The 15,504-nt window shown below is 33.9% G+C and overlaps 1 pseudogene; it reads right to left on the reverse strand.

Moving 5' to 3' along the window:
• Positions 1 to 6,236: 6,236 nt before the first annotated feature.
• LOC104789593 (zinc finger BED domain-containing protein RICESLEEPER 2-like) lies at positions 6,237 to 14,942 on the reverse strand (annotated as a pseudogene).
• Between the last annotated feature and the right edge of the window lie 562 nt (positions 14,943 to 15,504).

Consider the following 15,504-nt stretch of genomic DNA (forward strand, 5'->3'; position numbering starts at 1 on the left):
GGTTCCTGAGACGATTGGGAGAGTTTGAGACGGTTTCGTAGTGATTTGGAACGGAGTTTCGACGTTCGGATTCTTGCAGATCGCGTCTGCAGAGTCAGTGTTGATCGACACTAGTGTAGTGTCGGTCGACACCCTTTTGTGCTAGCGTCAATCGACACCAGGTTGTGTTAGCGTCGATCGACACCAATTTGGTGTCGGTCGACACCACTTTTAACCGTTTGTGAGTTGCTTGTTTGATGTGTTGATTGTGTTTGTTGGTTCAACTTAACAATAGAATCTCAGTTGCTTGTGTGTATAGCCTAGTAGATGGGAGGATGGCCTCACTGTGTATTTTTAATAATACTCATGCATCTCAATATGTGTTTGTGGTGCATGTAGAGGCAAGTGTGATCGTGGAATCAGGGTGATGAGGAGGAGGATGTTCTAGAGGCTTGAATGATTGTGGTCTAGGTATCGTTAGGTTGCTCGTGTTGAGTTGATAGAACATTGTAGGATGTTGGAACTTGGTTATTGCATTATTGGTTTAATGGAATTGTTTTGTTATCCGCTGTTGTGATTGTTGCTAGGTTGTTAGTGGGCATGGGACCACTAGTGAATTAATATTAAAAAAAAAAACGGGAACTGTTGTTTCAATATAGAAGTGAGTATTAATATTTTTTAGAATTAATAATTGCTTTATATTTTCCTTAATCCCTTTTCTACTTTATCAAAAATTTCATTCCAATGAGCTCATTCTTTTTTAAAAAATTTAATGGTGCCCACTTTCTTGTAAGACGTACTATCGTTCGACGATAAGAACGCATTTGTGTATTCATCATTTTTTTATGCTACATGTCCTGCAAACTATTATATAATAATAATAACAAAGTAAGAAATTTGTTAATCCTAAAAACCTTAGTTATTATGTATAAAAAACTATAGTCAAAGATTGCGTAATATGCATTATGAAATTGAGAACGAAACAAAATTCAAAGAAAAGACGACAAAAACACGTGGTAATATCTAGAAATCTTTTTATATCGTTGCTTCGATTAGACAACAAACTAATTGCCTTCGAGACTTGTTTAAGAACAATGATGTGTCAAACAAAAGATCAACAATCTATCTAAGCTTCCAACAACACAACATTAAAAACTAACATCACAAAACCAAAACCGTAGATCATCCTCTTCCTCATCGCCATGATTCTACAGTACACATTACCTGCACTACAAAGACAATGAGATGCATGAGTATTACCAAAAACACCCAATGAGGCGATCCTTCCATCTACGAACTATACAAACAAGCAATTCAAGAATACAACCGCAAATAAAACATAAGAAACCAGCAATTAAACAGAACACCCAATAACACATTCACCACACCTATACATCATCACACAAAACAAGTGATATGATCCAATCGCACAGATAATCTCATGGTCACGTTCTCACCTTATCAAGGTGATTCAAACAACAAAAAACAACCAGGAGAGACTCTCCTTGCATCTGAAACAGCCTAGAAACATCCTACAACAAGTCACACAACCAAAACGACCTTGAAACAAAACTGACATAAAGAACAGAAATCTTCAGTCTTAAACCAAACCATTAACTATCCAATTTCTACGGTGAAAAGCTACCCCTAGACATCACGAAGCTTCGCCAAAATCTCATGCCGATCAGATAATAGACGAGACCATGATCGAACTTACAATCTCAGCTGGTCTCAGTTCACCTCTAAGACAAAACACCTGACAAAACTACAGATATCTCCTCGATTATCAGCTCAAATCCAAACCTGTAAAAAGGAGAATCTAGATACAAGGCTTATGTATTACTCCACCAAATTTCATTACATTTGGGTACGATTTGCTATACCGAAACTTCTTTCCCCAAACCCTAGCAATTCTATCTTCCTTGCCTAACACACCAAAGTCACGCTTTCTCCCCTTCTTCCTCTCCTTCACACCCCAAGACGAAGTCAACTCTATCTCCCTCTTTCTCTCTGAGTAGCAATGACAAAGAGCTACACAAAAAGAGATAAGAGGCATCATGGCTTAAGAGAATTAGGATTTTGAGGTTTAGTTTAGTTTAATGAAACCAAAAATTAGCTAAATCAATAATTAACTAAAATATTTCTTGTATTAATCAATTAATCGATCAGGTTAATACAGTGATTAAAACCAAATCCACTTTAATTCCCGATATAAATCCAATATTTCACATTTCTCTGGATACGGGCGTTATAATTCTTTCCCTCTAACAATAGATTCGTCTTCGAATCTGAAACCATCACAGCCTATCTGCCAGTAGCCTCCAACCACCATTACAATAGTATGCACCACCACCCGACCCCACTGGTCAACCCAACTCTCCCCCCGTCCAGTACAATTTTGATCCTCCCAGTCAAAATCTGAGATTGAACGCCATCAATCTCTGAGATCTGCATCCGGTTATTGACACTTTTGCTCCCAAATCATCTAATCTTAGGTTGCAACCTTCAATTCATACCGGTAACACTCTCAGACAACCTGTATTCGAGCCATACTATCTCACCCTTGGGTCGTCATCGTCGATATTTTGGTACCAGGAGAACCCCAATCTCCTCTGCCACCCTTAGGAACGCATTCCTTCGAGGTATATGTATCTAGGGAACTCCCGTCCTCTCAGGAGAACCCTAATCACCTCATAAGTTGATTAGGACCCCCTGCCCTCTCATAGGATTTTTATGGTTTATTAAATCTGTTGATTTCTTGGGATACTTATTCTAATGTGATCTTCATCTTTGGTTGTTTTCATATGAATTCTTGATTGACCACCTAGAAATAATACTATAGGAAAGTAAATTGATATGAGAATAAATTGATTTTTCTGATAAAACCTTTGATGAGCAAAATTACTTTTTTACAATGAGATTTGATTTAGTAATTTTGTGAACAAACTAAACTCGTTTTCAAAGCTGGTTTTAACTTGAATTTTGCAAAAAGATTTGGATTTTCAGGTTTTATACTTAGAATATTTGCAGTGAGAACCGATTTATTTTACAGTAGAGTTTAGAGTTTTAGATCTCATTTTAATTGATTGAATCCTGATTTATTGATTGGTTTGATATTCCATAATTTCCTGAGAATTTTCCCTAGGCCTAGTTTTAATCCCTTGAATTAAAAAACTTTTATTTGATTTTCTTGCTTTTTATTTTAATACAAATTATTTTGCTTAGCATAATTAAAAGATTATTTAATCTATTGTGTGATTTTGACTCTCCGTAGAACTCGACCCCTAAATACTACAGTGATCTCTTAATTTGAGAGAGTAGGTCTAGAGTTAATTAGAGTGTAGGTTTATTTTCCACTCTAATATGCGACAGCTTGTATTAGTAGCTATCTCACACCGTCGTACATGTCTACTATACTAAAAGTGAAAGAAAAAAATTATATGAAAGAGCATTTTTGTTAATGAAAGAGTGAGTATGAAGAGACTACTTTGAATACTTAAATTATTGGGAAAATTGGAAATAAAGGATAAATAAATCAATTATTGTCCATCTATGCATTCTATGAACATATATAATTTATTCCTAAATTACCCTTTATCTTGAATATAAACAATTTTTTCAGAAAAAAAAAAAGAACAATCTGTAGAAAAATGATTTTGGAAGCATGAAGATACATAAAAGTTCAAAAATATGTTGTTTTTGTTAACGTTTTCAATGGATAAAATTTGATCTACAAAGTTTAGAACACATATTCTAATTTTAGAATATGTATTCTATACACTGTACATACATGTTCTACGAAATTTAGATTATGTATTCTATACAATCTACATGTTCTATAAAATGTAGAAGACATTTATGTTCTAAAATATTTAGAATAGTGATTTCTACAAAAACTAGAATACATATTCTACTGTTTCCTCTTTGTTCTACATAATTTTGAATACATTTTCTAACCTTTATTAATATTCTAAGATTGTTAGAATGCGTATTCTTAAATTTTTGGAGCTTGTCTATAAATATTAGAAAATACGTTCCACATAATTTAGAGTTTCTTTAATAAAATGGAAATAAAATCTAAAAATAAGGAAACCGAATATATGCATTTGATTACGTCTACAAATATTATAAGTTGTGTTCTAAATATTTTAGATTTTTTATACCTAATCAATATATGGACTTTATTTCTTCTTCTTTGTTCTTTCTTCTTCCTTTATTTTTTTCGTATTTAAATATGTTACAAATCTATGTAACATGTGGTGAATGGAGATCCTTTGATAAGAAGTGGAAGTTTATTGTTGATGAAGAAAAATGTGCTAGATTACTCACCTTGCTACAAGTATTATAAGTAAAAGAATATTGTATTGCCTTATATTTTTGTTCCAAAAAAAATATGAAAAATAGAAAATTAAATTGATTTAGGAAAGATTTTTAACGTTTTGTAAGATTTAAAAAAACTAAGATTATAATGGGATTTTAATAATATGAATGCATATATCACCAATCTTGTTCATAGAATGCATAGATGGACAATAATGAATTTATTTATCCTTTATTTCCAATTTTCCTATTATTATTTATAGATTCAGGATTCTTGCAAGTAGAGCTGTCAGACAGGCATGCCCGCGTCCGCCTGGACAGACCCGCAATGGATCGTATCTTCCTTTAGACGGCAGCGGGTCGTCCGCTAAGACTGTAACATCCGCGAACCAAAGTCTCGGTTAGGAGATGTGCATCGGTCGATGCTGGAGGAGCATCGGTCGATGCAGCTTCAGTTTCTGCGTTTTGACTTAAGTTAAACGCTGCGTTTTGGGCAAATGGAAAAGGAAAACCCTTAAATCGTTTCTTTTGTCTCATTAGTCGACTTTGGCCGTTTTTGAGAGAAACGAAAGAGAGAGAGAAGAGTTCTTGGTATTCTTGAGTGTTCTAGGTGATTTCTTAAAGTTGGAAGCTGTTTCTGTAGAGATATGTAGCTGGGATCATTGTAGGAGCTTCCTAGGAGCGTTTTCTTCCTGTGTTTGGGTCAAATTTCTTCTCTGGCAAAGGTAAGTGCATGACATGCCTTATCTAAGCTGGAGATTCCTCTGATCTGTTTGTTTATTATTTGTTAGGCTTGTTCGGATGTTATTTGAGGAGTTAGGAAGCTTTTTTGTGGCTTGGGATCGATTCTTGTGGTTGCAGGAACGAAGATCCAGCGAGAAGCTTCGGGGAAAACGATGCTCGGCATGTAAATCGGTCGATGCCATGTGGAGGCGTCGGTCGATGCGATTAGGGTTTCCGCGTGATGTGGAGCATGCGTTGGTCGATGCAAGTCGAAGCATCGGTTGATGCAAGTGAACCTTGTGTCGACCGATGCATACCACGTGTCGGTCGATGCTGTCCCCTGTTGGTTTCGGTCGATGCAAGCTTTGTGTCGGTCGATGCAGAGTCTGGTTTGTGTGTTGATTGTTGTTTGATGGTTAGAGTATCTCTATTGCTTGTGTGTATAGCCCAATATATGGGAAGATTGCCTTACTGAGTGTTTATATAATACTCATGCATTGCAATTTGTGTTTGTGATGCAGGTAAAGGCAAAGTGTGATCGTGGAATCAAGGCAATGAAGAGGAGGATGTTCTAGGGACTTGATTGGATGTTGTCTGGTATTGCTAGGTTGCTAGAGTTGGGTCATTAGAACATTTCTAGGTTGCGGGTTTCATGTTTTCTGATGATTGGTTATTGGATTATTGTTATATTTGATTAATGGTTGTTATTTATTGGATTTTTATTGGTATTGGTTATTGCGCTGTTGGTTGTGATTGTGGTTAGGTGGCTAGTGGGATGGGACCACTGGTTGTAGTTATTATTATTATTATTTATTTTATTATTTTAAAAAAAAATGGGTCAGGTCATTTCAAAGACCTCGAACAGATAAACCAATGTCCGAACATGCCCCGCAAATATCAGCGTTTAAGCGGATCAGCCCGCGGGCATTGTATAGTTTGAATGTGTACTATCATTTGAGATATGTAACTTGTTAAAACAGATTAACCATCATACATTGACCATGAATTTGAAACATTGAAACTCAAACAAAACTGAAAAACGCTGAACTAAAGCTGAACTTAAAACTCAAACATTCAAAATCTGAAACAATGGAACCAAAAACTGAACTTTAAACTCAACCATTTAAAATCTGAAACATTCAAAATCTGAAACAATGGAACCAAAAGCTGAACTTTAAACTCAAACACTTAAAAGTCTGAAACAAAACTAAAACTCAAGCCGTTTCTTCATCATCAACAATCGATTGGAAAGAAGGTAGTGCCTCATCTTCACCAATTAATTCTTTCTCCTCCTCTACAGATTTCAAAAAAATAAACAAGTTAATACATTGTCTAGATTGTGAAATTGTTTACTTATGAAACACATTTGCTTACCATTTTCATATGCTTCAAAACATTTTAACCAATTGTGATGCATATTACTGCTTGAACATTTTTTTGGAAGGAGACAACTTCTATACTTGCTCAAAACTCGAGTTCCAATGCTAAAGGAAGATTCAGAGGCTACTGTTCTGACAGGAATACTAAGAAGATCACAAGCCATGGAAGCCAATTCTCCATAGCGCTGAGAGTTATCTTTCCAATGCTTTAGAATGTCTAAACTTTCAAATTCTTCATGTCTATTGCCGGTTCATCAAGATACATTTGTAAGGAAGTCTTTCCACTAGCAACAACAGTCTCTTTTCGAAAGGCTAAGAAATCCTGCATAAGAAACAGTAAGAATTATAAAACTGAAACTTTAATATCGAACCTGCAATTTTTTTAAAACCAGAATCTATAACATAACGACCAGAACCTGAAAACCTGCAGTTTTTAAAAAACAGAACCTGCAAATTGAAAAACCAGAAACTCAAACATAACAAGTTAACAACCAAACCTGAATACCTGCTGTTTTTGAAAAACCAGAACCTGCAATTTTTTAAAAACAAGAACTTGCAGTTTTAAAAAACCAAAACCTGCAGTTTTTTAAGCAACCAAAACCTACAGTTTTTTAAACAACCTGAAACTTCAAAACCTGCAGTTTAAAACACCAACACCTGCAGTTCTTAAAAAACCCAGAAATTGAGACTTTAAAACCAATAACCTGCAGTGTTATATACCAACACCTGCTGTTCTTAAAAAACCCCAGAACTTGAGACTTAAAAACCAATAACCTGCAGATTAATATACCAACACCTGCTGTTATTAAAAAACCCAGAACTTGAAACTTAAAAACCCAATAACTGCAGGTTTAATATACCAACACCTGCTGTTCTTAAAAAACCCAGAACTTGAAACTTAAAAACCCAATAACTGCAGGTTTAATATACCAAAATCTGCATATAAAAAAAAACAGAACTTGAAACTAGTCAAACAGAGAATTTATGAGTGCTTACATCGTAATTGCTAAAGTTTCCTCTTTTTCCTTCATTGTCATCTCTCTGGTAATCTGTTTCACGTGTCTCCGTAGAATGTGATGCAAAAACTGACTTGTTCTCATATGATTCAAACAAAGTAGTTAGTTTACTTTTCAAGTGTTCAATTTTCTGTTGACAAGTACTTTTATCAAGTCTACTAAAACAATAGTTTGAAATTGTTAGCTTCAACCTTGGATCAAGCACTGTAGTCATTGCAAATATATCACTTACTTCTTCCCAATACTTATCAAACTTCTCCTTCATGGGTACGATCATGATTCTAATAACTTCATCCGCTAAACTCATTCACTGTCAACCAGTTATTGATCTTCCAGACTTGCATGAAGTACAAGTTAGAAGTTGGATATGTGGAACCTGAAATAAGAGTAGTAACCTGATCAAACGGCTCCAACAAATCACACAGACTATTGAGTCGTTTCCATTCATCTTCTGTAGGAAAAAACTTATAGTTTAACCCATCAATAACTTTGAGATTAGCAAATGCAGATCTATACTTGAGAGCCCTATCAAGCATCTTGTATGTTGAGTTCCATCTTGTTTTCACATCCAACAGCAAACCAGCTTTATGCTTTATACCAAGAGATTCCACACATTTTGCGAATAGTATCTCCCGGCTTTCAGATCTTTGAACATACTTGATACTCTCCCTGATTTTGTCCAACGAATTACCAATCACTGCCAGACCATCTTGAACAATGAGATTAAGAACATGTGCTGCACATCTCACATGAAAATACTCTCCTCCACACACAAATCATTTCGCAACATAAGCTGATTTTTCACCATCTCTTGCATTGTATCATTGTCTCAAGTAAGTGAGAACACTTTTTTTTTCAATCTCCCATTCCTTCAGTTTCTCAAGAATCTCCATAGCTAAGTGTGTACTTGTATGTGGGGGCGGTACAACACAAAATGCTAGAATTTTGTTGTTCAGTTTCCAATTCTTGTCAATGTAATGTGCTGTTAAACACATGTATCCCTCCTGAGTGATTGTAGACCATAAATCAGAAGTGAGACTGATCCTTCCAGGAAGATTAGCTAATTCTCGCTTTAAATTCTCTGCTTCATTCTCATAAAACTTGTAAACATCGGCTGCCGCTGTGTTCCGACTGATAAATTTCACATCCTCATTTAAATACTTCCAAATTGATCTTACTCTCTCATACTCAACATAAGCAAATGGGAGATCATGCTGAATTTTATATTTAGCTATCATTTCACGAAAAACCATATAATCTATCTTCTTAGCTTTCAACCTTGCTTCTGAATTAAGCATCATTTGACTAATATCTTCATTTCTAGCCTTAAGCTTACACACCCTCAAATGACGTTTGTATGAATTTGTACTATTTTTGTGTGGATTATAAGCAAAATCCGACTTACAATGCTTGCACAATGCTCTTTCCACAGTTTTTCCCTTGCCATCCTTGTTAGTAATCACTGTAAAGTCAGCCCACACTTCTGAATATTGCCTTCTCTTTTTCTTTGGTGGTGAATTTCCTTTGTCACCATCATCATCATCATCATCATCGTTTTCGTCGTCATCATCATCATCATCATCATCATCATCGATCTCAATTGAAGACCTTTTACTAGGTTTTGATGTTCCAGCTCCATCACTCTGCCTTCTCTTCCTATGTTGTGGTGACTTTCCTTTGTCACCATCATCATCATCGTCATCATCATTGATCTCAATGGATGAAATTTTACTAGGCTTAGATATTTTAGCTCCATTAGATTGTTTTCTCCTCCTCTGTAATGGTGACTTTTCTTTGTTAACATCATCATTGTTGATCTCAATTGATTGCCTTTTATGACGTTTACATGCTTGAAATCCATTAAATATTACTCGTTCGTTTTCAGCATTAGCAGAATCAACAATTCTCTGAGATTCCAAATCTAACGATCTAGGATTGCAGGAATAACGTGACTCCTAAAACAAAACACAAACTATTACTTTTAAGTTTTAACAAGGCTAAATGTTAAATCATCTATACACTATCTTAGTAAGTAGTAAGAAGTAACTTACCATTGATAAATAATATGAACTGTGAAGGATGATGAATGATATGAGAATCTGAGTTGTGATTTGTGAAACTAGGAATACTCCGACTCTTTGTCTCTCTGAAGTCGAGACTCTCTCGTCACGAGGGTTTTAGTTTTTAGCCTTTTAGGTTAAACTTTTACTTGTATCAAAGATTTACAAACCTCTATAAAAGACAGAAGGTTTAAATATATATATATATATATATATATATATATATATAATATTTTATTTTTCCAGACAAACCCGCAAACCCGTCATAGACAAAACCGCTAAACCCGTGTTCCACATGGACCAAGCCCGCTATGCCCGCATTTTTGTGGACAAAATTTTGCTTGTCCAAACCCGCCCCGCATTGGTACTAATCAGGCCATGCCTGCAGGCTCTAAGCCCGTTTGACAGCTCTACTTGCAAGTTATGATTTGGTTGTCTAGGAATTAAAAGAGTGAGATAGAGTTGGCCAACTGACATCATATGAAGTCAAAATGTCGTTAGACTTATTTCTTTAGCTCCTTATTTACTTTCTACTCACAGTAACAAAGCTATAGCGTGCATATTAGTCCTGAGCAAAATAAGCAATTTGAATATATCAAATCGAAAAGAATCGAAACTGAATTCAAATTGATGTATTAATCGAATAGATAATTAAATTTAAAAATTCAAAAAAGGTTATTAAATAAATATTTGAAATATCCAAAAACATTTTTAAAATACTATAAAACCCAAAAATATTTGAAACAAATCCAAAAAATCCAAAATACCTAAAACGTATATGAATAATCAAACAGAAAATGTTTAAGAATATTCAAAACATTTGAATCTTTTTAGTTAGAAACGAAACTGTAAAATACTCTATATATTTTCTTTTGACAAAATTCATGTACGAATGAACTGCATATTAAAATCAACATTTTTCATATCGCATGAAATATCTATATATACATTTTACAAGCACAGTTTGTAAAAAGATCTCGGATTTCTAAACTATTTAAAAACCTATGCCATTGAAAATTTTTGTTTATTGGCAAAATTAAAAAAGAATATTTATCATAGTTAACAAAATTTCATAAAATCACTGTGTAATAAGTCCCAATTACCGTTTTCCACTTTCCTTTTATGATTTTATTTGTTTTTAAAATTATTTTATTATATAAAACATATGTATAATAAAATACCAAGTTTTTTCGCATATGTTGCAATTTGAATTTTATTTTTAACAGACATATATTACTCAATCGATTTTTTAAAAAGTATATGTATAACAATCTACATCGGGTAAATTTTTTTAGGCAATGGTTCAGAACTATTGGAAATAGGACTAATATACTAAAGGGGCGAGGTTATGGCGGGACGGTTTGGGTCAATATTAATATTAATTTAAAATATTATTAATTTGGTGCTACAACAAGAGTAAATCATCATTTGATTATTTTGTTAACACCATCAATATTAAAATATTATACATATTCAAAATTATTAAATTATAATTACATATAAAGAAACTGTCGTGCAGTATATCACAAGTTAAATCCTAAAATTAACAATCAAATACAAATATATAAATACAATTTTAAACATCAGATAAAACAAATAAAATTAACTAATAATTACAATTTTAAATCTAATAATTTTGGTACAAATATAGCTCCACGGTGTATCATAAGTTAAAATTTAGTATGATTTAAATTTCACCTCATTTTTGTTGATCAGACCTACTAAAGCCACCTATGTCTCGAACTCCATTAACATAAGAAGGGTAAGGGCTCAGGTATATCTGGTAAAATAAGAAGCAAAGAGGCTTTGTTATTAGAAGACCCATTAGAAGGATTCTAAAAAGAAACCACTGATGAAAATTAATGTAAATTAGATATTTGTGTTAATTTCTCTTTAACATTCTTTCATATGTATATATATATATACACTAGCAGTTGACCCGCGTTACGCGCTGAAGTTTGATGAGTTTTTTTTTTTATTTTGGTTGTTTTGTTAGTTTGTTATTTGGTTTGTTATTTCCCTTCTTTCCGTCTGGTTCTGTTGTTTGTATCTTGTCTTTTGTTCTTTTGTTGTTTTTTAGAAATGTAAAATTTATTTAAATCATGATGTTATTTTTTTATATTCATAAAATATAGAATTAGAAGTTAAGTTTTGTATAGTTATTGTGTTTTCTTGCTTTAGTTGTTAGTTCTGGTTTATTAATATTTTTTCTCATTTTGTCGTTGCATTGTTTTTTGGTTTTATTAGATGTGGTTGTAGGTAATGTTTTTATTATCATTTTTAAATCTTATTAACTTTTGGTTGTACCTTTTTTGAAAACGCTTTTGTGTTAGGAGTAATGAGTTTGTTGTTTTTGATGAGAAATGTTTTGGCATCTCAATTACTTACAATTTTTTTTTAATTTTTTATTGCTTTTTGGTCTGTCTGACATTGGGCCTAATTTTCTTTAAGACTTAGAATTCTGTTGGGCCAATAGGTTGTAATTGGTTTGGCCTTGATGTTGGAATGGCTTTATTTCCTTTCTTAAAATGATGTCGCGTGAACGGATAGCAGAGAAGTCATTTGTCCGATCTACAGGACAAAAAGGGGGTGTATTGAAACTATGATTTTGGAGGATTTTGTGGGATTTATAAAATTTACAATTTTGATAGATTTTAGGGAAGTTGATATGATTCATGTTAAAATTCTTTCAAATCCCACCTAAAACCATGAGATTTGAATTTCTGTATTTTTAACTAAACAAATCCTCTCAAATCCTCCAGAATCCCTAAAATTTATTAAAGTAGATATTTAAATCATCAGTTCAATAACAATAAATTTTAATATTTTTAAATCCATGATTGAATAACATAGGATTTCTAAATTTTATACAAATCACTTAAAATGTCAAGTTCAATACACCCCCCTAAGAGTTTTGAAAGTATTTCCTCCATCCCGCTAATCCTTCTTCATTCATCCTTTCAGTGATGCATAATTTATCTCTCTGCATTTTGCATCCGTACCGGGTAATTGGCTCTTCCTTGCTGGTTTTGTTCCAATTAAATGTTCGTTGGTGTTCAAATCTGACGTTTTTTTTTAATTGGTTTCTCTTCAGAATTTATTTGTCCATTGTATTTTTGATTTCTGTTTTAATTTTGATTTGTTTGGTCCCTAGAGTGTGGGTTTCGATTGGATGTGAATTGTGTGTTGTTAAATTAAATGTTTGCCTCTATCGCGGTTTTTCCCAAAATATTGTGAGGTGTATTATTGTGTTGCCAAGTTCAGTTAGTCAATCAATTTAGGTCTAATGTGAAGATAATCTGGAAGTTGAATATTAGCATCTTTTTCATTCAACTAATGGTGTCTGTAGGTGATGTGTCTGCATTTTATAGGATTTTAATAATAGTTTTTGTATTTGTTTTGAGTTTTTTAATTTGTTAAGTCCAAGTGCGCGTTTAGAGTCTTTTTAGTTTTGTGTGAGTCTTTACAGGTTCTAGGTGACTTTGGAAGGAATCTGAGAGCTTTGGGGATGAAAACACGCATCTGGAGATAAATTGGTTGAAGACTGATTGGGCTAGCAAGCAGATGGAGTGAGAGCAGAAAAACATTCCGGATTGACTGATCCTCGCTCGAGATCGATCAGTCCCGTCCCCGAAGCAACTTTTCCTTTTATGTTTCAAACCGACTTTTAGGGTTTTATTTTTACTATTTAAGCACGAGGCTCGACCTTTAAAAAGACAACTTTTATTCTACGCAGCTTTTGAGTACTTGTAAGCTTTGGGAGAAGATCTCTTGTCCTTTCTAACCCTTTGGAGAAGAATTCTGAACCCTTTTATTTCTCTTTGCAATTCAAACATGTTTTCTTCATCTTTGAATTGCTGTTCTTTGATTTCCATGTCTGAGTAGTTTTACTGCTGGGTTTCGGATTTCAAAAAGGGGTTTTATGATTCACTAAACTTAGGCTGTTAGATTTGGGATTGATCTTTTGTGTTCTTCATCTATAGTTGTGCTTAATGCTTAAACTAGATTAGCTACCTAGTTTATGATTGTGGGTTTAATTTATCTAGGCATCAAAAGTGTTGTTGAATTGCTTGAAAAGAACATAGGTGAGCAAGGTGATCCTTAGCCAACGAAAGCTGAAGTTAAGGCACATCGTGAACAAAAATCAAACTTGAACTTATTGCTTGCTAGGATTGCTAGATTCAAACGACGGTTTAGAATTTAATCAATTCCTTGCATAGATAACTAACGATGCGACAATAGGTTAGTTTTACATTCGAGATTTGAGTTCAAGAATGGTATCTAATGCTTTCCCAACCTATCATCTGAATTAGTGATCATAACTCCTAATAGACTCCCAACACCCAATACTTTTCTTTGAATTTAAACACTATTTTATTTTTCCTGTTTTGATAATTACTTGTCACAAAATTTTCCTTTTGCCTTAGCTAGACTAGATCTTCACAATATTATAGTGCATAGTTTGGTCTCTGTGCATTCGACCCTGAAGTGCTACGACGACACCACTAGATCGTGGTTGAGTGCACCTTGGGTTTTAATTGACCTTTGATCAGTAGGTCTTAGTTTTTTTCCTGGCTTGGTGATGGTTTCGTCAATTTTTGTCGACTAATGTTAATTTAATTGTTAGCTGTGTTTCCTTGATCCTCTGTACGTGTTTCTAAGTTTTTGGTTTGAGTTGTTTTATTATTTGTTGTTAAGGAGGCTTGTTTTACGAAGCAGGCATTTTTAATGATATAAGTGTTGCTAAATCTGAAGACCTCTTTCCATACGTATATCTCCTGTTGGTCGAAAGACTTTTAGACCTGTTTTAGAGATGGTTTGTTGGACCTTGCTTCAAAATATGTTGATCTTGTATGTTGTGATTTGTTTTCATGGTAACTGGTGGTCTTATTTATTATTTTCTCCCAATCGTTTGTATTCTTGGTATTCTTTGAGTTAGTGTATCTTTTTTTCTTGTTTATATAAATATGTAGGCGTAGGTTATGTTTATGAAGCAGGAAAGCAATGACTTTATTATGAACTTTGGAAATATCTAGATGTGGATGACATTGGTGAGCATTATTGTTTTGTCGTAAGCTAACAAAAAAAAAGACAAACTTGATCATTTGTTTAAAGTAGTAGTAGTGTGCACATCTATTCCCCATATCATTGAGGGTGTAGATGATAGTTGGTTGGACTTCTGCCAATGTATAGTAGTAGAACTCTAGCATTGATATCTTTCCAGCATTGATCACCCTTTGTTTTGTGTCTTTCCAGCCTAGTTTGTCGAGCCAAATTTTTTCTTCTGTTGTGTCACTTTTGCACAACTGTATAATTTCGTAAAGGTAAATACCGTTCTCATAAGTATCTTTTGCTGCCTTTTTCAAGTGGGCCAACCCTTCTTCTGTGTTGTTTTTGTGGAAATACTTCTCGATCCCTTTGATGTAGTGTGCCTTCACATTTCCACTTGCAATGATTTTTTCCATGAGATTTTAGTATTTCGTGAGTGCTGCTAGGGGATTGATTGCTAGTGGCCTTAGATAATTAGATTGATATTCATGTAAACACGGTGATTTTGTGGTGCTTTGGCTAGATGTGGTGATGTTTGCATGACATGCCTAACGCTTGTCCGTGACCTCTGTGCAACTCGAGAGATAATATCTCCAAACATATCGTATGGTAGTTTTTCAAAGGAGTAGGATGTGTTTCGAAACATTTTTTTGAGAGTTGTGTGACTTTTAGTTTATACTTTGGGTAGAGTTATTTATAGGCTGCTCGTTAGTTGGAGTTACGTTTTTCTGTGATGTGTTCTTTACTGTGGGCCTCCCTTTTTCTTCTTATCGTTGATCCTCTTGATATTCACGTTTTTATGAGTTTTACCGTTTACTGCTTAATCATTAATTTATGGCATAATGGTGATTGTAAATTGGGAGAGTGGTGTTTCTTCTTAAATTGGTGGGCCTTAAATTTTGAAATCGATTCAAACTGAAAGAACAATTAGAAGTTTGTTTCCTAAAATATAATGTCAAACATGTGGTCGTACTCTTG

Source organism: Camelina sativa, chromosome 10, assembly GCF_030686135.1.
Source record: "Camelina sativa cultivar CO46 ecotype springtype chromosome 10, ASM3068613v1".
In the NCBI taxonomy this organism is placed as follows: domain Eukaryota; kingdom Viridiplantae; phylum Streptophyta; class Magnoliopsida; order Brassicales; family Brassicaceae; genus Camelina; species Camelina sativa.